This window comes from Sylvia atricapilla, chromosome 11 (assembly GCF_009819655.1).
Source record: "Sylvia atricapilla isolate bSylAtr1 chromosome 11, bSylAtr1.pri, whole genome shotgun sequence".
In the NCBI taxonomy this organism is placed as follows: domain Eukaryota; kingdom Metazoa; phylum Chordata; class Aves; order Passeriformes; family Sylviidae; genus Sylvia; species Sylvia atricapilla.
In genome coordinates, this window is record NC_089150.1 from 17,491,983 (window position 1) to 17,514,949 (window position 22,967).

General features: G+C 41.4%; 1 protein-coding gene across 1 annotated transcript in view; it reads left to right on the forward strand.

The window, feature by feature from the left end:
• The window catches only part of ATP2B2 (ATPase plasma membrane Ca2+ transporting 2), a 393,079-nt gene that overhangs the window by 1,594 nt on the left and 368,518 nt on the right, over positions 1–22,967 (forward strand). The gene's annotated exons all lie outside the window — the stretch shown is intronic.

Genomic DNA, 22,967 nt, shown 5'->3' on the forward strand with positions numbered 1-22,967 from the left:
TCTGCAGTGACTTCAGCATCTGATGTTAAGCTCCATTTCCAAAGTGAACATTGCTGCAAGCTCTCCCTAAAGCAAAAGAATATGGAATAAATGTTCAGTTTAGTGTCAATATTAACATAGTCACTTTAACACTTAATGGAATGAATGCAGAGTATTCTGTTACCTTGAATTCCTATTTGATACCATTACCAGCACTGTCCTTTGCTCAAATGCTGTAAATCCAGGACCACAACCTTTTGATTATCCAGGCTATTGAACGTCATATTGATCCAAATGTCTGGCATGTCTCTCTATCCCAATCATATCTTTTAACCATTCAGTTGTCTATTTCCTGATTATGCTAAGCACGTTTTTATTGGTTTTGAAAAGCTCCATGGGGAGATAACAGGAATATTTATTTGGTGTCCTGTGGTGCTGTCCCCTCAATGGGTTTGGTTGGGAGGAGGACTATCATAGCCAGTGGGTGTTTTAGCAACCCTCTTATCAGAGAGCAAAAGTGAGCAGATACACAGCCTTCTTGTTAAATACAGCATAAAAAGGGACCTGGTTTATTCCTCTTCACAGCTTAGTGATCTTAGCTCTAGCTATTCACTGACTCTGGCTGCAGCAAACTCCTGCTGTAGCCTCTGACTGCAGGCTTTTCCCCGGCTAAACTGACTGTGGGTTCCAACAACAGGCTCTGACTGCAGACCCAGACTCACAGCAGCCATTCTCTTGCCTCAGGATCCTGCTTCATGATTCTCTCCTTCACTCTGCTCAACGTTCCTCCTCCCTGATAATCCCCTCCTCCCCAGCTCACCCCTCTTTTATCTCACTCATCCGTACTGGATACATCTGGGACTCATCAGGGGCAAGGCTGTATTGGGTAATTAACACAGCTCTTACTTATCAGGGGCAAGGTCACCTGTATTCCCTTCTCCTACAAGTGGGTTGGGTTTCATTTCGTTTCCCCAAAAAGGTGTTTGGTGGAGATGCCTCAGGGCTCCTCTCCTGGCCTTTAGCACTGTTTCAGAGGGCTGTGAGTCTCCACTGTGTCCCATGGCATGTATCAGGCACCTCTGACAGTGTTTGCTGCCTTTTTGGAGCTGGCTGAGTCAAACCTGGTACATTTGTCTGGCTCCTTATCCTCGGTTATCCAAGAATAAAACACCTCAGGTCGTTTACCTCTTCAGTGATATTATTGGAAGGTTGGGCTGTTTGTCTGAATATTGATAATCCTCTAAGTGCTTGGAGCTCATCTACATAAAAACCCCTGCATATTCTGGTTATTGTAGGCAGCCTCAAGTACAGCAAGTGAGGTTAAAAAGAAAATTCTGATACTCAAAACTCCCTAAAACTTGCATTGTAGCTTAAGAATAGGTCAGGACTGCAGTTGGGAAAAAGTCATCTGCATTGACCATGAGGAAAAACCAGAATAATTGTACAAGAGATAAGTGATTGCTTTAGTGGCAGTCTAATGGGAGATTATAGCAGAGGAGATAATTCGGAACAGAGTGAATGTTTACATTTAAACAAAATTGTGTGGCTGCTGCAATCTTTTAAAAGAAACATCTGAACAAAGTTCAAACTTCTAATGAAGTTTATCATTGGAATGTGTGCGTCAGACATAAGAATTCTGTTTCCAAACAGCTTTACATTTAATGTACATTGTCCAGTAAATGGTTGCAATTTGAAAAGTTCAGAGTGGAACTTTAGTGGTCCTTTGAAAAAAAATTGTAGAAAGTAAGATAAACAGAAATGCAGATTATTTTATGAATAGAAATGGCAAATGCAAAAGAATAAATAGTTTTAATTATCTGAAAAGAAAAATACAAAATATTTGGGAAAGGAAAAGTGAGAATGAACAAGAAATATTTGCTTGTAATAGGATGACAGAGGTGACAACAATGAGTGTCACAGTGGCTGGCATCCAGGTTGGTCTCAGTATATTCATGCTACAGAATTATCAATTAAATCAGAACAGCTTATTTATTGGCAAGCCTACTTTGAAAAAAGTTTCATCTTCATAAAAGGAGTTATTTAGTAGTGAAATACTTCAGGCTTCCATTTTATGGGTGTGACCAATTTTTGACATCTCTGTGATCTAAGCCAGCATTTCCTAAGGGATATGTAACTCTCATGTTGCTGCTGACCCTAAATCCATCAGCATGGGCTTGTACCTAAGGGTCGTTATGTAAAAAGTCATGTCTTCACCTATTTTGAAAGTTACACTCAGAATTCTTGAATATTTTGTAACATCTAAATAAAATAACTGGTGCACTGCAGGGATGCCCTCCATGCACTGGAATGTAAACCAAAAAAAGCTTTAAATATTTCTAGGAGGCAGAGGTTGCTACATCTTTAATTAGTGCAGTAGGAAGTGTGTTCTGGAGGGTTCACTGCACACCTTTAATTGTGCAGAAAAGGCATTTCTGAAAAGCCTGCTCAGGTCAGTGCCCTCAGAGCCTCAATTCTCTTGTGGACGCTTATTTACCTGCTCCCAGCCTTTCTCTCCTCTGATCTGAAAGCTTACACTGCTGCTGGGTTTTACAGTCTCTCCATCGCTCCTATCCCTATTCACATCCCAGGAATTGCTCAGCTTCCTGAGGTGGCCACATTTGGAGTGCCAAAGGCTTGGGAAGGCAACGTCGTGGTGCAAGAGCTGAACGTCTGTGAGACAGCAGCAACAGTGGGGCTGTGTGTGGGGTTGTCCAGTTGCCATAATACCTCTGCTTGCACACCACCTGCCTGGTGGGATGCCTTTCAAAAGTCCCAGCAGTGGGGTTTTTCAGAACCAGCCCTGCCTAATCCCATGGGTGCTGCCTGCATGTAGCAGTGGGGCTATGTGCACATTGTATGTAAACACAGAAACTCACAAGGGCTGGCATGTCCATCGAGGATTGATATTCCTTGGAGAATATCGAGATTTGGAGCTGCAAGACTGAATCACATTTCCCTCTCACACTCCACAGCAGAGTGACCTTGGATACATGTTTCAAGTTTTGGAAACCTTTTGTGCACTGCGAAGCCAGAATAATGCAGCTGTCTCCATCCAGCGTTTCTATTTCTAAGATAGATAAATCATTAATTCCACACTGTTTGGGGAATCGTCTTTAGCCTGATTTATTTATTAACTAGGCTCAAATAACTTGTATTGAACTTATGAAAATTATGCCTGCTCTAAAGGCATCCATCAGGGATGAAGATTGCTCAGAGATTCTGCAGCTGCTGTCCACTCCAGATGCATCTCTTCATGAAATGCTTTAGGATTCAGGAGTTTTCTGGTGAAAAGGATTTTTCTTGATGGTTTATCAGTAAACGAAATTCCCAGCACATTCCTTCTGTTATCTCATTATAAGCAGGAGATTCCAAGTCTCTGGATAGCTTTCCTGGGCAGGAAAAATCACCTTGAAAGTATTTGCTGATCCTGTATATTCTGTCCTGCTTATTGAATAGCCATTCTTCATTAGGGGAAGTTATTCCCACTGATGGGAAATCTTCCATCCTCAAGGTGTGACTGCATTCAGCACAGCAGACAGAATAGGGCCATATTTTAGATGATCCAGCATCCCATTTTTTTGTGACTCAGGTAATTTCTTGGTATTTTAAGCCTTTTTGTTGTTATTTTTAAAGAGATTAATACTGTTTAAGAAATAATAGGAGTTTTGTTTTCAGGGAATGTCCTCCGTAACCCATACTGAAAACTTCCAATAGGTTGATGGATTCCTAGAAAGTATTCCAATAGGCATTTCAGAATATTTCAAAGTAGAAGTCTGAATGAGGAGATTTATGATAATTGAGCAGAAAAATATTCTTTTCAGTCGTCAGATGTCTTTGCAATTTCTGAAGCTTAAAGTAATTACTCTTGAAGAATTAAGAGTTACACTCTTTGCCGTCAGAGGAAATGGATGTGTGCATTTTGAGGTGCTGGTCTGCAGTTACAGGAAAAGCAAAATGGAAGTTTTGAGACAAAATTTCATTATTTATAACTAATTGGAGGCATTATTAGGTGTATTTACAACTGCTTTGCTGCACTGAACTTGTGGTCTTAGGTTCAAATGCAGTATTAATGCATTGCATTAGTCTACAAAGTCTGCATGTTCACCAGCATTTTTCTAATGTGTGAAGTATTTTACAAACTTTAAATCAGTTTTTGCAAAGTAAAAATAGAAGGCTGGCAAGAGTTTTGGCCTATAAACAGTAGAAAGTAACTACTTGAAGATAAAATGTCAAAATTTTACCTGGAAGAGATCTATTCCACAATACTGTGTTTTTCTTAATTACAGAAAGTGTCCAAAAGCCCTGACAGAAACTGGGCCCATTTTTCAGTTAAGCTAGAAAATGCCACAAGAATCAATCTGGAAGATGTAGAATGATTCTTCTTGAAAGGTTAAATACTCTGAAAAATTAATGTGCTCTATACAGCAGTCCTGGTGGTTCCCTGTCAAGTGCTAAAGGATTGGAGAGCAGAAGGAACAGGAAAATGCCATTATGGCCTGTGAAAGTTGGTGTTAATGGGTGTGTTCCTGCCAAAGATACACTGTTACACTGCTTTTTGTGTGACCCAGCAGTGCTCCCCTCATATTTCCCCTTGGCACTGCTGACATTTATTGCTCCCCAGTTAAACAGGATGATGAGACAGAGTTGCCTTCACTGTGAAATTTCATCTGATTTTTTTCTCCCCACTCATGTTCTGCAAGTTTCTGGAGAGTGGAGAAAAATGGAAAGGTTACTGTCTGAGTAGCAGTCCTGTTAGACATCCTGACATGAAATATGCCTTTTTAAAAACATCATTATACTATTTTTCACTTATAGTCAACAATGGCTTTTAGATCCCTTCTGCCAAAACTCAGCTGATCTCTGTTTAGTGTTTTTCTTGATGCCTAGATTTGCACTTGTTCTGCTTACACTTTACTTTTCAACATGTTCTTCAATGCTTTAAGTTTTACTTTGAATTTTGATCTTGTTTGCTTGTGGGCTGGAGGTGACATGAACCCTACTTGTTTACTTCACAAACATTTTTCTCTCCTGGCATTTTCTGATGTGTACAGTGAGTCGTGAGATGCATTCCTTTGAGAGCGAGTTTCAGTAATCACTTTAAATTTGGGTGGTTGTTTGGTTTTTTGATTTTTTTAAAGACACCTCCTAAACTGCAATTTCATATCAGTCCTTCCACTCCCTGAAAATATCCCATTGGCCAATTACAGAAAGCCTTACTGTAGCCAGCCTAAACTGCCTGTTACTGGGGTTTCTTTCTGTAGTGGCCCAGTTACCATATCAAAGAGGAAATTTCCTGTCAAAAAGGAAATTTCATTGCTTTGACATTCTGATTATTTTCAAGCACTTAATCCTTGAGGTACCTATATGGTGATTTAACTTGTTTCAGTGTCCTCTGTGGTATAAAAGGGAGGTGGTTTTGTTTGCAGTTTTCTCCACTTAACCTTACTTCTCCTTTTGAAGCTGCACACTGTGTTTTGCCCCTCCACTGTCCTTTGGGAACTCTACTCTCCCTGTGTGCATCATTGAATATAATATCTAATGTTTGGGGATGGCTTTAGGTAATTCTTTAAGTACTCTGCGGTGAACTTCATCATTCTCCAGCAGACTGAGTTAGTCTGGCTTCTTTTGATACTTTTTAGCCTATTCTTTCTTTTCTTCAGGCCTCTAGTCCTGTCTTCCCCGTGAAAATCACTTTAGAAACATTTTTGCTTTTCATTATCCTTTAGATGGGGACATAAAAGAATATGAAGAAAGTACTGAATGCTTCAGCTTTCTCTTTGCCATCTGTTATTTTCTCTCCTTTCCCATTAAATACTAGAACCTCTGCTCATCTTTTTCTCCCGCTTACTTCTGTTGTATTTATAGATCCTTTTCCTATTGCTTTTTTATGTCCTTCATTAGGTGTTGATCCTTTTGTGTGTTGGCTCATCTGGATCAGAACTGAGCCATTTGTGCAGGTCTAATTCTTGTTCTTTGTTAAATGTTCTTGTTTCACCTTTTGTACAATCTCTTCTGATACTCAAAGCCTTTAAAGATTCTGGGTGTAACAGTCTCTTCCAGTGTTTCCTACATTCCCCCTGCGCTGAGGTAATCTCTTGCACTATTTTAGACACTCTTCATTGGTAATTGTCAGTTTTCCTGAATTCCTTGATGCTCTCTTTAAGAGATGTTACAAATAATTTGACTGAGTTTGACAAAGTTGCTGCCCTGAATTCCATTTGTTTTTTGTGCTTCCTTCACATCTTTCAGTGTGTTGCTGGTGAGTTCTCTTGACTTGTGATAATGCTTAATTGAAATGTATTGCTGCCCTTAAGATCCCAGCCAACGCTTTCCCATTAATCAGAATAAAATACAGCTGTAGCTTTAGTAATGCTTCCATGTGCATACCTTTATCCCATTAGCACAGCTCCAGCTCCATGATATCCCACATTTCCTCCTCGAGGAAAGACTAAAAAATGCAGGTGTGTGAGGGTAGTGGGAGAGCAAATTGTGTGTTGCTACCTGCTTTGTTAGGGGACATTTTGTGCCTTCACACATTGCTTATTCTTGTGGGCTGCTGCTTCAGGTTTATAATTGAGCTGTTACAGTGTGCATGTAACCTACCTGCTTCAAGGGTTAATGAATCACTACCTGTGTAAAGCTGCTAGGAATGTTGGATGGAAAATGCTGCTGTAAGTGCAAGGCTCTGTATGCGTGTGCAAGAGATAGTATGTGATGTTTTTCAATGAGAAAATTGGTGATGTTATTCAATAAGAGCAATAAAGCCTTTTACTTACGTAGAAGTGAAGCGTGGTATGTTCTACATGTACACAACCAGCCATGTCTCTTCTGTACATGAAAATATCAGGTGTTTTGCTGTTCTTCTTGTGGACACCTTTCTGAGAACCTTTGTATGTCAGGTGGAAGAACCTTCCTAGAATTGAATGCCCCATAGTTAAAATTTCATCTGGTCCAAGGAAGAGAATCTGTAGACTTAGCACCAAGGGTTGTGTTCTTGTCAAGTAACATTTCTGGCCTGATTGTCAAATAAGTTGTAGATAATGCAGTTAGAAGGTTGAATTTATTAACGGCAGGATTTTTAAAAAAGGAGAGGAATGGAGGCCAAATGGAAATTTAGGTCTTGTTGGCTTGTCAGTGGGATTTGTGCATCCCTAAGTTGGATGGTTTTGAAAATAACACTGTAAATTGGTGACTAATAGAGATCTTTCCACGATAATGGCTTACAAGTAACCATTAATAATTCAGCTGAAGATTATTGCAGTACCTTCTGAAAATGGTGAAAAGCTTCTCTCAGTGATTTTAGTGGCTTTGGGTTATTGGGCACTCCGATGAAATAAGAGAGATGGTTTCATCCCTTTCAATGCATCTTGGCAGTCAGAACTGAAAGTCACGAATTACAGGAGATATGAACGCAGGAGCCTGCTTTGATCTGTTCACTTTGTGCAAGTATTTACAGGGATGCATCAGATCCCGTCCCCCCGAGCGCAGGAGGAATCAGGCAAAGCGAGTTTCTCTGTGGAAGATTTTCACAGGCAGAGCTCGGCGGTGGATTTCCTTGGGAAGTGGGAAGTGGCCGTTCCTGCTGTGCAGCACGGGCTCTGCATCGCCTGGCCCTGCTGTCCCCTCCTGTCCCTGCAATCTCTGCCCTCCCTGCTGTCCCCTCCTGTCCCTGCAAACCCTGGCCCTCTGCAGCCCGGCTATTCCTGCAGCCGCCTCCTTTCCTTCCAGCCCTCCCTGCATCCCTGCTCTCCCTGCATCTCCCTGCATCCCTGCTCTCCCTCCATCCCTGCTCTCCCTCCATCCCCCTGCTCTCCCTGCATCCCCCTGCTCTCCCTGCATCCCTGCTCTCCCTCCATCCCTGCTCTCCCTGCATCCCCCTGCTCTCCCTGCATCCCCCTGCTCTCCCTGTATCCCTGCTCTCCCCGCATTCCCCTGCTCTCCCTGCAGCCCTGCTCTCCCTCCATCCCTGCTCTCCCTGCATCCCCCTGCTCTCCCTGCATCCCCCTGCTCTCCCTGCATCCCTGCTCTCCCTCCATCCCTGCTCTCCCTGCATCCCCCTGCTCTCCCTCCATCCCTGCTCTCCCTGCATCCCCCTGCTCTCCCTGCATCCCCCTGCTCTCCCTGTATCCCTGCTCTCCCTGCATCCCCCTGCTCTCCCTGCATCCCTGCTCTCCATCCATCCCTGCTCTCCCTGCATCCCCCTGCTCTCCCTGCATCCCCCTGCTCTCCCTGTATCCCTGCTCTCCCCGCATTCCCCTGCTCTCCCTGCAGCCCTGCTCTCCCTCCATCCCTGCTCTCCCTGCATCCCCCTGCTCTCCCTGCATCCCTGCTCTCCCTCCATCCCCCTGCTCTCCCTCCCTCCATCCCCCTGCTCTCCCTGTATCCCCCAGCTCTCCCTCCATCCCCCTGCTCTCCCTCCATTCCTGCTCTCCCTCCATCCCTGCTCTCCCTCCATCCCCCTCCCCGGGCACAGCCGCCGCTGGCTCGCCCCGTTCCTTCCCCGCGTGCCTCTCATGTCCCGCTCCGTTCTGAGCAAACACCAGCACCAACCCTTTCCCTGTGAAGCGCTTCCATTCCTGAGCACCCGCACACTGGCCGTGGCTCCGGCTGGACGCGCCGTTCCCAGCTGGTTTAGCTGAGGGATGGCAGCTGAAGCTGCCGGCATTCTCCAGCCGGATTTTCAGGCATCCCAGGAGCACGGCGCTGTCTTGGGGTGATCTGTGTACAAATATAGAAAACAGAAGACCCATGCACATTTTTATAATATAAAATCTGTAAAACAACAACAACAGTATTTTTCTTTTAAAAAAGCAGATGGAATATTGAGAGATTTCTGGGGAGATGTGGGGTTTTTTTGTTATTATACCAATATCTGTGAAAAGGCGTTAATTAATCAAAGCAAGGATTGGTGAAAGCATGTTCATTAACACTGAAAGATGGCTGATAGGTTCCTGATGCCTCTGCAGAAGAGAGATATTTTTCTAAGTGAAAACACAGAGGTGCTGGTGTTGAACTGGAAGTCATTGGAAGTATTTTTGTCTCCTCACAACGCCACTCAGTGCCTGTTAGCAGTCTGCCTCTGCAGCAGCAAGGGGTGTTCAGCACTGATGGCTTTTCAAGTTCAATAAAATCGTGTCTCAGACGTGACTCTGCCTGAATGTCTCCGTGGAACAGAGGATTGCACAGCAAAGGACACTTGGGGAAGTTGGAATGAGCACTTCTGGGTGTACGCATTACTGTTTGGGTCCCCTGTGAGTGCTTCAGTGCTGGAGGTGGGATGGGATTTTTCATCCTGTTATTACATACAACTTTTGGCTTCATGACTTTACTACCATTCAGCCTAACTCCTAACTTTTTTTTTTTTTTTTTTTTTTTTTTTTTGCATATTTCTGTGTAAATATGATGAAACAGAGTGTAATTGGAGGAGCTCATAATATCCACTGTGATTTTAGACCTGTGGCTTCTGGAAGAAGATTGCAGCACTAAGAGGTTTGCTGTGTGAGGGGAGGCTGTACAGAAGGAAAAGCCATAGGATGACTTCAAGTGTTGAACAATAAAACAGGAACAAAAAGCTTGCTATAAATAGTAGCCTGGTCTCAGCTCAGTGAAGTACTTAAGCATATGCCTAAATCCCTCCTTGTTCAACAAAGCACTTACATGTGCACTTGAATTCTGCTGGAATAAAGCATTAAACCCCAGGCCTGAGTGCTGGGTGGAATTAGGGGCTGTGTGGAAAGGGTGGTTTCCTCCACTGCCCTCTGCTGTGCTGGGAGCCTTTGTGTGTTTTATAGGGAATTTCTGACACTGTGCACTGACCAAATTAACTTGGAGAGCTGCTGGGCATGAGCGTATTGCAGAGCAGTTGTGTTCTGATATTCCAACAGTTGTGTTCTTGTGTTGCTTGTTAATCGATCAGGCTTAATGATAACTACTGCTTTTGTGATTTTAGGACCTGTTTCATCCACTAAGGCGAATGTCCATTTTCTGTGTAAAACTAAGACAGTGAGGATTTTCCTCCTGGTATCAGTGAGGCATCTGCACCCAGGAATTTAGAGCATGGGCTTCTCCATCCAGGCATCTCAGGTAACACTCTCAAGGAGTCTTCAAGGAAATCTAAAAACCATTTGGCTCTCAGATTTAAAGTTATCTGCATAAGATCTCTTACAAAGGCCTAATTTCTCAGAAAATACCAATACCATTTTCTTATAATGAAATCTAGTTTACCATTTTAGGTTTTCAAAGTATTGCTCACTATGCAACAATTCTACAGGGATCTTGACTACAGACAGCTGGTTTCAGTTATCTTATCTCTGGACAGGCTCCACATAAATTCCATAGTGCTTGTTGTGGCTGGCTGGATTAATCAGAAACTGAGAATTAAAATCTGTGTCTCGATCAGGTGAAAATAATGAAAATACAATATATCCTGTTTTTTTACAGCATGGACATATACAGAAAAAACAGGTTTTTTTTGGTTTTTTTTTGTTTTTTTTTCATTTGTAGGAATATGAAGGTTGTAAAAATGTACCTTTCCACTGAGATGGAAACTTCAGTGTGTCAGTCCCTCAAGAGGGATTTTGAGGTACAGATTGGCTTTTGAGAAATGTGCCCTGAGTCCCTGCTCTGACTGAGAGCAAAGCTTTCACATCTCAGATCATTCAAAGTTAATCAGCCCAAGATTCCCCAAATGCATTTCAGAATATTGGTTATCAGTCACCTTCACAGCTTGGGTAATTCTTAAAGATTTTCTTTCCAGTCAAAATCTGCTTGAACTAATGAGTTCAACTTGGACTTTTGATAAAGCAAAGGTTTGACCAAAAATTGTTCTGATGTTTTGATGAAACAGATTTACCATGATGATTTAGTGGAGATATATATATACACACATACACACATATTGAAGAATTGTGGCTGTTTTAAAAAAAGTCTGTAGAGCCCAAGTGATACCTGGTGCTAATTGTCTGTCAGTCACAGTGCTGGGGCTTTGTTTGCTTCGTTGTTTCTCTGTTGAGCAAATCTGTGTACCTGTTTTGTGGGGGTGATTTAAATCTCTACCAGGAAAAGCACGCTGTAAGAATGGTTAATTCAAATGTTATACGTTTGAGCTGATTAAAGAAATTCTAATCTGGATCCTTATGTAGGAAGTTATAAAAGGCTTTCATAATTTAAACCAGATCAAGTCTATGAAGTCATAATAAGCTCATGTAAATATCAGTGTAATAGTTGAAATTTTTTTCAATTGTATAATTAGAAACACCCTTCTGTAAATATTTGAGAGAAAGTCCCTTGCTGCTTTATGTTCTGTTTGATTAGAGCAGATAGAGCTTTGAGGAAGGGCCATTTTGAGCTGATTCAAAGGTCAGCTGTTAAAATCCTGGCCAGTGTCAGGATGGGGTCTGACTCCATGGGCTGCACTTTGCACTTGGAGTGACACCAAATGGGCTTTATCTCTGTGAGCTTCATACCCTGTGAGTGGCACTTTCTGTACCAAGGATCAAAATACCAAAATCAGGCTGTAGAATGACACATAACTTCTGTTAAAATTAATGGAGTTTCACTATGGGATGTAATTAAGCAAGTTGGTGGACAAGAAACTAATGAGCTGGTCTTTGTGAAATATGCAGAGAGAGTAACTTCCAATAGGATATTGCCAGGGAAATGATGGATTAGGATGGAAATAAACTGATGAAGTATTTGGTGGTCTGATGTTGAAATGTGCATGCATTGAGGCAAAGGAGTTCTCCAAATACAACTCTCTGTCAGGCTTCCTCTTCACTGAAAAGAGTTGCAGCGTTTTTAATTAAATGTTCCAGAGCTGTTTTGTTAAATCTGCATGGCAAATAAATTCTTCCATTATTTGGTCAGTGGTGGTGCCTCCAGGAGAAGGGAAAATATTTTAAGCTATATATAAAGTATCATTACTAATTTTCAATTTAAAAAAAAATGTAGTTTTTAACAAGAAAAGATATCCAAAAAATGGAATTGCCTTCTGTTCCTTTTAGGAAAAAAAAAAAAAAAAACCCACCATTTTTCAGACAGAATTTTGTATGTGTTAGGAGATATTGTGAACAAAGCTGAATGAAATGGTCATGCTTGCTTAGTTAATAAAAATGTTTAAAAAAGGAGAAAGCATCGGGGAAACACAACCAGTCATTTATTCCTTTGCAGTGCCTTCTGTGCATTTTTCCTGCAGGAAGCTTTCAGCAGACTTTAACCTAAGCTGGGCTTCATCAGCTGGATACCTTCTCCTCTCTCCCTTCCTGGAGCTCCTCGGGAAATTGAAATCAAATTGCATTGTGCAGCAGATTAGTGGTGAATTGAGTAATCAACTTGCAAGGCAGTGATGACCTGGGAGCTTGGTGCTGAGTCCTCTCCCTCCCCCAAATCCAGGGCTGTGGCTTTTCCTCCATCCTTCCTTTCTGTCCCAGCTCACCTACGAGGGAAATGCACACACAGGGCTGTGCATAGGAATAGGAGGGAAAGGAAAATCTATCTGTCACCTCAGAGCACTTTATCTTCTCATTTCCAGTTCTTCCTGGCTGTGGAAGGTTTCTTTTGGCCACGTTCCCCTTCCAGCTCCTGTGTGCCTGTAGCTGGCCTCATGCTTTAGGAGGGTGGGATTGATGGCAGCTTTTTGTATTCATTTTTCTCATCCTTACCCAGCAGCATCGTGGTTGTCCAATAGCCTTGGTCTGAGAAACAGCATATTTTCAGGTTGGGTTTTTCTGCCTAATTTTTTTTTTTTCATTTTGTTATCCAGGAGGGTTTTTAGCACCACCAGGATTGGTTGGAATTGAAGTTCTTCACAGATTAGTCTAGCTGTGGTAATCTTTGCTGGTTTCACAGAAATAATACAACATTTTTGTTGTTAAATGACTATTCACATAAATAACATTTGTTATTTATACAAATAGTTGTGTGAGAGCATTAGAGGGTCATGACTTCCATTTAAATACATCATAAATTAAATATATACTTCCTAAGATGCTTATTAATATGCATAATAATGTCTTGGCTGCCTTTTTTTTTTTTTTAATTTTTTTTTTTTTTCTGTGTGTGTGTGTATGTTGAAGTAGGAATTACAAGGAACTTCAGTGAAGAACTTCCTATCTATAAATATTTGTGAAACCCTGTCCAGCTATAAATAGTAAGGCAGGGAGCAGGCTGGAGATGTGATCTTGGAAAACACCAGATTCAGTGAGGAGTTCTGGAGCCAATGAGCCACCAAAGAGGTGCTTTTTTTAGATGAGTATTTGGCCTTGATGACACACACAAATTACTAAATTGATTAATTTTCTGTTTCTAGCACAAGATTTTATCTGCATCATCTCCATCATATGTAATGTTTTCTTATAAATTGTAGTTCCTGGAATTAGATAAAGCTGCAAAAATACATTTTTCTCTTTTTTTTCTTTGACTTTCCTTAAAAAAAAATCCTTTATAATTGTGTAGAAAAATACTTTGAAATGCCTCAGACGTTGACTTAAATAGAAACAAGGCATCCATTTTTCCTCTTTCTTCCTCATTTTTATAAGGAATGACCAGATTAGGATTTTTTTTTCAGTTTCTTGGTAATAATGTCTTTACAAGATAATTCTGGGACTGCTTTGGAAGCCAGTTCTCTGCTACAGTAGTCAGCATTAATACAGCAGCATGAAATTCCTAGTGTGTAGCATTGCCCTTTTAATGTTCAATTGAGAGTGTAAAGTAGAATTTGAACTCACTGGGGCAGGAAGTGCAGAAAGGTGGAGTATCCAGTTGCCAGCAAGTTTACAGACACAGAATCATTTAGTGAACTTGAGAAAAGCAGCTGAAAATGAAGAGACTGCTTATTAAATTGAATCCTTGGTGTGCTTTGTGATGCTGTTGTACTAGAACAGATTACAGAAATTAAGCAGAAACATTCAGCATTTTCCTGTATTTAAAAAGAAAAAAGAGAGCTCTTTTCTATAGAAATTAAACACCAAGTTCTGTTAGATAATCTCAATCTTAGTATTGAAGCCCCATGATTAAACATTCTTATCAGCTATGTTACAGGGAATTTCAGTGTGATTATGGCAAGCAGAAACTGGTGTTGGAATAAATCCTCCAAACAGTAACTCCAATTGCAGGCTTAAACTTTCAGAGGATTTACCTTTTAAAAAGAACGTTTTCTATGTGCAAAATACTTTTTGGGGAACAATAAGGGTATAAAATTAGATAGTCCCAGGTTAGGATATCCTATAGTGTCTGTTTTCTGGGCAGCCTTGGGAGTGGCAGAGATGCCAGCTGAGCCCATTATTCAGCACAGCTTTGGATGGATTCTGTGTGTTCTTGTGCTGCAAACATGACAAGGATCTCTGCAGACAGCAGAGTTTAGTGCACTGGGTGTGTTTGCACTGGGAGGAGTTTCAGCTCTGTGAAGTGGATGAAGGCACAAAAAATGTATTGTATTCCCAGGGCTCTTTCCAAGGAGCATGCAGGGAAATCCTTGGCTGAGTCTGCAGTTACTCCCAGGTGTGTGGAGGAGCATGTTCAGTGTCTGCAGCCCTCAGCATCCAGCTTCATTGCCCCTGACCTGCAGCACTGGAAACTGGAAAAAATAAAAAAAAATCAGTGTTTAGAAAGCTGGGATTGAATAGGAGCTGAGTATTTACCTGAGGCCACCAGGCCAGGGTAAGTGAAGGAGACACCCTGAGCAAGAGAAAATTGGTGATGTAAGGTGGGTGGAAAATTTCCTTAGTTGCTGTTTTTCTTTTTTAAATCTCAGCTCGGATAGAAGATAGCCCAATTATTCCAATAACTGGATAAAAAGAAAAAGAAGGTCATAGATGTTGAGAATAATTTGAAAATGTCTTTACCGAATCGTTGACATGAGTGAATTCTGAGGTGAATAAGAGGAAGGGGCAGATGATGAGGCAGAACCTTGACTGGCCATTATGCCTAAAACTCCGCAAAAAACCCTCACAGAAGCAGAGGGGAGTGGCAGAGGTTTATCTACAGCTATTTTTGTGCTGGGGTTTCTTTCTCCTGTTTAACTGAAGATGGGTGACTGCCTAAGAGACCTTTGTGGGGAAAAGTGACAGACAGAGCTGAAATGTGTGTATTGCAGCTGCTCTCCTCTCTGTAGTGTCCAGACTTACTCTAGGGATGGTTTTTCCATTTCTTCAGTGTTCTGGGGACTGCAGGCAAAATGCAGATAAAGGCACATTCCTAAGTGTCTTTGAATTGGGTGGGCATGCTTGATATCTCCTCCCTCTTTATGTGCTTTGGTGTTTCTGATAGATCAGTGCTTTTCTTCAGCAGAAGTGCTTTTCTAATCTGGTGGTTTATAAAGTCTCTCCCATGGCCATCAGTGGACCAACAGAAGGTCAATATGCAGCATTAATTAACAATCTATTGCCACGTTATTGAATTAGAGAAGTGAAAAGTAATATGAATGAATGCTATCTTCGACAGATAATTACATGATAATACAATGGACAAAATACTTGCTAGAAGATAAACACTGATACCAAGAACAATGATATCGTTAGGCAGAGAGACTAGTAGTGTGGGTCAAAATCACGTTTTAATTACAAATGTTCTTTAGGAAACTTCAGTATGTTGTTCTTCTTTTGCCCACCCTCCTGATGATGTGATCTTTTGTAATTCCCATAAAGAAGCAGAGAAGAAAACAGTTATTCAACAACAGTAGGGTAGGAACATGGCAATTAGGGCTGAATGCAATTCCAAGCTATTGAATAGGTAACCAGAACTTTCCATACATCTTATTTCTAATGGTGATCTGATTTCTGAGCCTGTGCAGATGGACACTCTGCTTCTCCTTCCTTAACAGTTCTTGCCAAAAATAAACTTCCCTTTCAATTTCTGCTGTGTAGTGTGCATTAAGTACCTTTAATTTTCAGTATAGTTCCTCTTTATGTAGCTATAAACATTTATAAAGCCTAATTATAGAGACATTTAATTGCTGTATAAATAAATGAGTTTGAAGACAGACACAAGAATTCTCCATGGAGTCACTTGATGGTGTGCGTTGACTCTTGAATTTATTTTCTGGGTAAGAGTAACCGGCTCAGGAGTGTAACCAGTCCCAGCACAGCAAAGCTTTAGGGATTGCTGTGAATCTGCCAATGCCTTTTAGCAAAGATTGTAACCTCAGTTTGCTTTAGTGCTGCTGCAGTTCTGTTGTTAACCCTGTGTCAATAACCCAAAATGTTTCACGGGCTGTAGTGATGTACATCTGGACTGGCTGAGTCTGGTCGTGGCAGATCCAGTTCAGCTGCCCTGGCTTGTTCTGGGAGTCCCTGGCTGTAGGAACAGGGTAAAAAGCTGGCCTGTCATTTCTTCTAAGTGCAGCTAACAAGCAATCTGTAAGATCCCATATGAAGCTATTTTGAGAACGAGAAGCTCCTTTAATACAACAATCTATTCTGAAGGTAAAACAAATAAGTTCACCTGTAATAAGAAGGGATTTGTCCCTTGATAATCATTTAAAAAAATCCAAAAAACCCAAAAAACAATTCAATAATAGATAGATTCAATAGACAAGTAAAATACCTTTTACTAACCAATAAAATAATTAACAAGAAAGGTATTAACCAATTAGAAGTTGCTCTCGAGGTTTGGAAAAACTATATAAAAGACAGAAGGCTCATAAAAGAGTCTTCTGGACTTTTATGGTGTGACTCTGTGTGTCATGGCAGCCCTAACAATGACACCTGGGTGGATGAGGGCGTTCACACAGAGACCCTGGCTGGGCAGTGAGAGTGGACACAGCCCTGGGACCTGGCAGGGCTGGCACTCAGACCAGTCTGTGGAGTCTCTGGAGCCCCTCAGGGCAATCCCCAGGGTCCTGCCCTGGAGAGAGACACAGAGTTTCCCTGCCTGGACTGAAAGAAAGCACCCCTCACCTGTCTCACTGTGCCTTGCAAACACTGTGCTCCACCCCAGTCTGCTTTTCCATATGTCCCTAATTGCGGTAGGTTCTCCTGTCCCTGTGTCCCTGTTGGTGGTGACATCCCGTGTGGCATCCCCATGTTCCCTGTGGGTCACTGAGGTCCCTGCCCCTCGTACAGCCCCTGTGCCCTCAGACCATTGACCACTGACCCCATATTTACCCTGTGCACAGCACACGCTCAGCTCTTTGTTCCTGATCTCCCCTTTGGTGCCTGAAATAAACCTCGCTGGAGCTGATTTCATATAAAGGCCCTTCTTGTCTCTCCTTGCAGAGCACAGCCATGGCGTGTGTGGATGTGTGAGCCTGACTGCTTTGACTGAATTCTTCCCAAGCGGCTTTACCACTGGAGCTGCTCACTGGGATACAGGTAGCAGCTACATCATCTAAAAAGCACACTGCCGCACTAGTCGGTGTCTGGAGCCAGGAGTTTTGAACCTCCTGCATGTGGGAGTTCCCAACAATAAAACGATGCTGTTTGTCTCATGATCAAGAGGACAGAAATATTGATTTCTGTCTCCCCACTTGTGGCGGTGCACCCCCATAACCAAGTAAAGGTTTCCATCTTGGGAAAAGAGTTTCAGTTACACCCCAGGATTTTAAGGGAGAAGAACCAGAATCTTCTGTGCTTCTCCTATTGTGATTGGACCAGTGCCAGCACAAAGGCACCTGTTGGGTATTTGAAATGTACCTCAATACCTGTAACTGTTTCTATTGCCAAAACCCCCCTCCTTGATCGCTGTGTGCTTAAGAATGAGCAAAAAGTCTCAGCACTTTTTGGGGTGTCTTAGCAGGTGTAAGGGGCTTCCCTGCACTGAGCATGGCTTTTGCTTTTTGTTTTATAGAGTTTGTTATTTTCTCTTTAATCAAAACCTTTTGCTTTTTCAAAACACACCCGATCAGCCATCTGTCTAATTACTATTAAACCATTTCTGGGAGGTTGCTGGTTGACCCTCAGAGCTTGATACACCTTTGTGGGGCTGATAACAGACTGGCACCATGCAAATTGTGTCACCTACCCACGACATGCTCCTGTTACAACAGGCAAATTTAGAAATGCCAGGTTTTCAAGGAAATATTGTGACTGAGAAGAATAATGACTTGTATGAGCAGAGGGGATAAACCTCTATGAAAGTGTTCAAACCACTCAAAGGCCTTATGAATTACAGTTGCCAAGGCAGGACTGTGCCGTTTGAAGAGTTACCAAGTATTAATTGCAAACTTTTCAACAATGAAAGACGCAGGAAAGCCTAAAACCTGGTGCATTTGATCTTGCTCTCAGCTGATTTTCCTGTTCTGTTTGATCTGGTTTTCAGGGCTCTTTGATTTGTACAAGATAAGTGTGTGTGCACAAACATGAAATCATTTAATTACCACTTGGGGTAAATGGTGAATGTGTTCATGCACATAAAGACACACATGCTGTCCTCAGTGCCCTGTAATTACCACCCAGAGCAAAGCATCTTCCTGTTTTCTATGTCCTGAGCACAAAAGGAATGTTTCCTTCTTTTAGTTTGTTTTAGGGGCAGTAGGCTAAGTGATTTTCTGGATGATGTCATTTCATGTCTGAACACAGAAACATAGCAGAAGTGACTGTGAAAATTAGAAATACATTACACTTTCTTGGCATTCTTCGAATATTTTGTTTTATATGAGATTGTTTTGCGTGTCTCCCTCACGTCTGAATAAATGTTTGGCATTTATATATACAGCACCATGATTAAAAATGTTATCTTTCTACTATACTATATAATATACCATACTATATAATCTACTATATATACTACTATACTATAGAAATACTGTGCTTATTTATTATTTGCATGTGGACATAAGACTTTTGTAGATGTGTATCTAGATTTCTGGTTTTCTGTTTTGGGTTTTCACATTTTTGTTTCAAAGCTATTAACAGCAAGAATAAATATCATAAAGCTCTTACGAAGTGCAATGTTTGGCCCATTCAGGGCATAAAGGGACCTTGGCCAGCTTACCAGAAAACAGATGTTTAAAGCAGAAAACTAAAAATAAGATTAGAAAGTGATCACTAATTGACATCCTGTAGGTTGAGTGAGAGACTACTGAGACAGAAATAATATTTATGTGGTGGAGGAGTACCACTGCAATAAAAATGAATAATGACTGAGCTGCTTTCTCCTCCTTGGAAGTGGCCCTTCCCCTCCTGGGCTGGAGGGCTCTTTGTGTAACTCCTGCCCTCTGGGGACTGCCCCTGCTCTAGGTAAGGAAGAGACTGCAGGCTGGACAACCTTTTAGCCTTGCTGAAATATTAATTCTCTTTCAGCATCCCAAACTATGCACAGAGGAATCAAAGTACAAATGCTAATTGTTGAGGAAGGAGGAGTCTGAAAGAGAAGAGCTCAGAACTTGCTTTACCAAGCAAACCTACAGCTTGGCTATTTTCTTGTCTCTGCTTTAGCTGTTTCCTTGGCTCACTCTTTCTCTGGATTCCTCAGTAAGAGCTTAGAGGCAGAAGCCTTTATATTTTGCCCTTTTGTTACTATCAATATTTAGGAATAACTATTCTTAATAACAAAAGTCCTTTGACTTAGTTATCCCTGCTGAAGTTTTGGCTTTGAGAAGGTGAATGCACCTGAGTACTGGAATAGACTTTTACCTGTCGACCTGTTAATGCTCCTGTTAATATTCCTTTTAATATATGCATCAATAATCCTGTCAGCTCTGCCTGCCAGCACAGGTACCAGCTCCTGGCTCTGTTCCTGCTTTCATTCTACGGGCCCCTGCAGGACCTCAGTGGATGATTTTACCCAGCTATGAGTAGCAGGCTTGCATTCCACACTGGACTAAAAATCCCTGTGAGTTATCCCTCAGATAAAGTTGGTAAATTCTTTCTGCTTTCACATTCGTAGTGACCGAAACAAAAATTTTGAGAGAAACAAAACTGGAATTGAACTCAAACAACAATTACAGTATTGTTGGCAAAACACTGCATAAGGATTTGCTTTTCAGCCTGCATTATTTGCCAGCTCAATTAAAACTAAATGTTTTCCAGATTTCCTTGAATTCAGATGAATCTTGAAATGAAAACTCAACAGTATAAAACATTTTAACATGAAATATTGAATTGTCAAAAAAGAAGGATTTCACTTGGATTTCAAAATGAGAGCTTTCACATTCTGAAACTTTTGCTCTCACATTTTTTCCAGCTTAGCCTCTTGGTCAAATATAACTTTAACAGGAATTGGTTTTAGTCATAACCTCTTCTGCTCCTGCCCTCTCCCCAAGAAATCCCTAATTTTCTCTGCTGGCTGTATTATCACTGATCCCTCTGACTGCTGCAAAATATTCCTGTGCTAAGTGACAGTCATTTGGAGGAGTGACAACTGAGGTTTTCAGTCGATGGCAATTGGACTTCTCAAGAAAACTCAGCCCATTTGCTTCCAGCACACTGCTTGATAAGTGATACGGATAACCCCTTCCCTAAGCGGTGAAAGGAGGAAAATCTAAGATGTCTCTATTTGTTCATATTTTAATTCTCTAAATGGATTAAGAGTCTAAAGCATGTATTATTTTTAGCTTCATCAAGAAAAGCACACATCCATAATTCAGATTGTGCTCTGTGACAGGGGCTTTCATCTGAAATAAGTGCAGCTATTTCTTCATCCAGGGCATTTCCCACCAACTGGTTATTGCAGGAGCTGTATGTGCTATTTATGGTGTATACAGGAAAAGCAACGTATGTGCTTTTATCTCGTAAGTAGTCTGAAGGTTTTTGTTGTTGTTGTTGCGTTTGTTTGTTGTTTTACTGTAGTTAGAAATTCTGCCATTCCAGACTTGGATTAAAATTGCTTAACTTTGGAAGAAATACTTAATGAAGAGTTGCTGAAATTAAATTTCAGGTGGTAGAGGATGAGAAGAGGTGGAGTACAGAGCTTCAGTCTCCTCTTGTGCAGCAGTGACCATGGTGCTCAGTGGCATTTCTATCATTCGCTCTGGACACTTCTGTGTATGTTAATGCTCATCTGTTAATGTTCATCATCATTCCTGGTTTTAAATGCAAAAGTTTCCTATTTTGATCTCCAGGCTCTCCCACAGCCCTAGCTAAGTTTGCTTTTAGGCAGGCTTTTCACAGGCCAGATACTATTTGTCAAAAAAAATCAAGAGAAAATGTCTGCCCACAAGTTTCACATTTGCATATTCATCTGGGCATATTCCTGGCTCAGCCTGGGCTTCTTGTTCTTTTCTTTTCATTTAAATCTTCTGCTGTGCAATGAGCTCATCACAGCACTTTTTCTCTCTCCATCCTTCTGGAGAAGAATTGCCTGTGTAAATCACTGAAATGGCATCACTGATTGCCACAGTCTTGTAATGTAGCTGCAACTAGGAGAATGATTCATCCTTGGATCTGCTCAAGGTCTCCAAATATGAAAGAACAGAGAAACAGTTTGAATTATACACAGAAAGTTCTGCTGAGAGTTCTCCCCACTCCTTGAAGCCCACTAACTAACTCCTGCAGATGATCAATATTGTCTGTCAGGGGTTTTTTCACCCAGCCATCCAATTAGCTTTGTCTCCCAGCGATACATGGGAGAAACAAGACCAGAGTTTTGCTGGTACTTCCAGACTGTGCAGGTATGTTTTACACCAAGATCCAAAAGAAAAAGGAGTTGTATTTTTTTTCAAATTTGAACCATCACAAGAAGAACAGCAAAGGATAAATGACTTATCTAGAAGATTGAATTAGAATTTCCTTCAGGAAATATTTTCCGGACACCTCTAGGCCTAACAGAGAGGAGGAATGATTACCAGCTCTATCAAATAACCCCGAAAATGCTGTGGCAAAACCTTGCTGTCATTGCCTCCGTGTTGGAAGGTAATTACAAGGAACGGAGCAACAGGATTGTATGGGAAGTGTAGAGGAGTTGTGTAATCTTCCCAAACCCCACAGTCAAACAGTGGAAGTGGAAACTGTCAGAAAAAATCCCTGGCACAAGTGTGTGGTGGGCAGCAAGTGCTCACTCTAGTAAATGCTGATACACTTCTTTTGCATAATTATTGGAAATAATCCTCCCCTAATGTGCCACACTGCTGAAGTACCTCATCTCCAAAACACAACACTTATGAGACAGATTTAAAGACCTAAAATTCTCATAAAAGCTTTAACCAATGTCCTCTACTTATTCTCCAAAAGTTCTTGAAAAATGTTAATGTATTCTTCCATATTCCTCTGCTTGTGAACTGAAAAGAATCCAAAATCTCACTGCCAATAAAGGAGGGGGGGGGGAACTGGATCTGAGGCAAACAAAAATATTTTGGTGAAATAGGATTAGTTGTTAAATCTCAAAAAAGCTTGTGGAGTCATGCAAAACAGAAAAGAGCCTGCATAGAAACAGAATCACATGAGTGCAATATCATTCAGACTTTCACTCATGTGACGTTTGGTTGTTGTTGGAGACAAATCTTGGAGAAAAGAAGTACAGTAGTTTTTATAGATAAGGAGCTCAATTTCCTCAGGTTTTTGCAGTACCTGAAATACAATTATTGCAAGAGGGCTGGAGTGGGAATATGGAAAATACTCTCCTAATTTGACAGCACGTGTGTTTTCTTTAAACAGTGAGTTGCTATTTTCTTTTTTTTCAGGGGATGTGTGTTGATTTGTGGGCTGTAACACCAGGTGCAGCCTGTGTCACTGCTGGAGCTTCATAAGGGAGTGACAAAGCACAGGGAAAATTAAGAGCTGCCATAGCCGAGTATAAAAAGTCTGATCCTGGGGAGGATGACTGGGGAGAATGAGATTTATTTGTTTGTATGTGGGCACTGCACAGCCCCTTGTGTCAGTCTCTTGCTGACCTCTTTGAAGGATTGTCTCCATCCACAGAGTGTGTGGAAGGTTGGATCTCCATGGCCATCAGCACCTGCAGAGTGCTCTGTGTTTGTTATGCTGTGCACAAGAAGGAATGAAGGATATAGTGCATTTCCTGGGGCTCAGCTCCTCTCGGCTGCTCCATTCTCCAAATGACTGCTGTGTACCTTTGGACTGCAGGAGTGTTTTGTGCTAACAGGTTGCTCATTAGTT